Raw genomic sequence first — 2,752 nt, forward strand, 5'->3', positions numbered from 1 at the left:
AGGGGCTCCCGGAGATGCTTGGTGTGCCGATGCAACGTAAGACACCCCCCTTTCTCGCTGATTTAATTTGGTAGCCAGACAGCCAGCAGCTTGGGCCGGTTTGGGGCGGGCCGGACCCTGCGCGTAGCCTGGACCGGAGGGGACGGGCGGGGCGAGGGGCCGACGGCCGGGGCGCAGAGGCGGTCGCAGGGCAGGGGCACCGGGCAGAGTGCGTGTGAAGGGTCTGGCCCTCGGCCCTAGGGGCCGAAAGTGAACGCCTCCGGGATAGTGCTCGAGGCGAACCGAGGGATACCGAACCCCGCATCCCCAGCCCGTGGCTTTTCTAGGAGCGTTGGGGAGAGTGTTGTTTGGGGACGCCAGGGGAACAGGCTGCAAGCCAGGCCAGAGCCCTGGGGTGGTCCCCCCAAATCACTCCCCCCCGGGGTGGGGGCGGGGAGGGCTACAGTCAAAGCTCGCAGTATCGCTAGTGCAACTTCACCCCAGCTGGCGGAAAGTTGGAGAGCGCGTCCCCCGCCCCCGGGGCTGGCGGCACAGAAGCCCAGGCCCACTCTCTGTCCCCGCGCGCAGGGTGTGCGCGCCTGGTGCGTCCCCAGCCACTGCTGCCCGCAGCGCCCGCCGCCTGCGCCGCCGAGACTGCCAGCTCCCAGTGAGGAAATCCACTCGCCATATTCTAGCAAGCCGAGGAATGAAGGGAGGGGGAGCACCAGGACGAAGTTCTGAACTCGGGGTACATCCTTGGCGCACGAGAGGGCAGGTTTCGGGATGGCTTGGACTCGGAAGGGAAGAGATTAGAGCGTAAGGGCGCTTTGCTCGCCCGCTCGCTTGTCTTTCCTGTGCCCGAAATTAGGAAGGTGGCCGAAGCTCAGAGCCTGTTTATCTTCAGGTGTGTGTGTGTGAGAGTACGTGTGTGCGCGCGCGCGCAGGGATTTTCCAGGTGGGAATCTGTTTCTGACCCTCACTCGCGAAGGGTGAGTCTTCGGTGGAAAATCTGTGCAGAGGCCAGAGCAGGTCCCGTGGCGTCGCGCGCGCGTGGCGGGCGCCGCGCGAGCCCTGCCCCGCGGGCTCTTAGGTTCCGCGGAACGCCTCTGGGCTTGGGAGAGAGAAGAAGGGCTTCCTCCCTCTAGTAGCCGAAGGGTTTCCGCCTGCGACTTCTTCCATGGAGCGGTAGCTACATCCTTGAGGTTTAAGTAAGGGCCGGCTCATCCACGGATGGTACCTACCTACGAACTAGGATGCACGAGCGCGCCCTCCTGCGCCCCGGCTCTCCATGACAAGGTTTCTGCCCCAGCAATACCTCAAAGGTAGGCTGGCGAGTGTTCCCCGACTCCGCGACTTCCTAAGAAGTTTGTGAGAAGGGACTAGAAGAGGATAGCTTCACTCAAGTTATTTAGGTTGTTCCTTGACTATCCTACAGTTATCTTTTGTGTCTTTTTCGGTCAGTTATTGACAATTCTAAGTCTGCGCTGTGCCTTCGAGAGTTTACTGCTAAATGTGTCTGTAGAAGGTGTTGGGGGCTCACTGACTCCTTACTCCCCTCCTCCACCAAGGGCGGGGAGGGAGGGGGTTGTCAGCCCCTCGCACACACACTCACAAACCCTGTCAAATGTGCTCCGGCTTAAGCTGATTGTCACTCTGTGCAAGTGAGGGGAGGAGTGTGAGAGTGGACGAAGGTGTGTGTTTCTCGGGTCCCTTTACTGTGATTTAATAGTTGTGGTCCATAGGTGGCCTGTGTTAGGACTGCAACATAACGCGGTGGGTTTCGCTCTGACAGCCTTTCTTTGGATGCCTCGCACACACTCTCAGATGGTCTCACTTTTTGTTTTTCTTACTCAGAGACAAGTTTGATTCCATCATCAGGAACTCGATTTCCTAAAATGCCTAGAACTCACCCTCAGAGCAACAGTTCGCCAGGGCTCAGCGTCTGGGTTCGAAGTGTGGAAAACTTAAGGAGGTAGAGAAGGGGACTCTCATTCCAGGGTGGTCCAGCAAGGCAAGGCTGAACCCGGAGAGGGTAGTTTGTCCTTCCTTTTGTCTTGCCCTGGTTCTGTGGCCTGGGTTGGAGGCGGCACTGGCCAAAATTGAGGGCACCAATCCCTTTGGGGATTGGGATCAGTTTTTTTTTTTCTTTTGGGGATGTGTGTGGATTGTTCCCTCACCAACTGCAGCAGATCTGGCTTCTGGCTATTAAGCTGCTGGTGCTGGGAACTGGGGGTGGAGGGGAGGAGGGGGGCTGGCCCCCTCTGGCATATTTATCCAGCCATTCTCTTTCTTGGGATGTACGACCCAGTAGCCTAAGGATTCCATGTAGAAGTGGACATGCCCTTGGGCCTCAGGGAGGGAGAGGGGTAATCCTGGGATGTGGGTGTTTAAACCCGGTGTGGGGGTGGGGGTGGGGAGCAGAGAATAGAAGAGCTCTCCAACAGCCCGGGTCCCTCCAACCCACCAACTGGAAGGCTTACCCATCCCCCCACCACAGCCACCTTCTGCTTCTTCACCCTGAGCCACCACAGATAGAGCACAGGTCTAGAGATCCCCCCACCTCAGTGCCTCTGGTGCCCTGGCCTCTAGGGGTATTGTAGGGGTTGGAATCCAGTTTGATTGTAGGGGTTGGAATCCAGTTTGGTTCTGCTTTGAGGGGATGGTTTAGGCGCATTCCCTTCAGGAAAAATTACCAAGTTATGTAATTATTTCTCTCTCTTGGCGGTCCTCTTCCTTACACCCTATCCGCTCGCTCCCATACCCCCCAACCTCC

Source organism: Bison bison, unplaced genomic scaffold, assembly GCF_000754665.1.
Source record: "Bison bison bison isolate TAMUID 2011002044 unplaced genomic scaffold, Bison_UMD1.0 scf7180017864289, whole genome shotgun sequence".
NCBI lineage: Eukaryota > Metazoa > Chordata > Mammalia > Artiodactyla > Bovidae > Bison > Bison bison.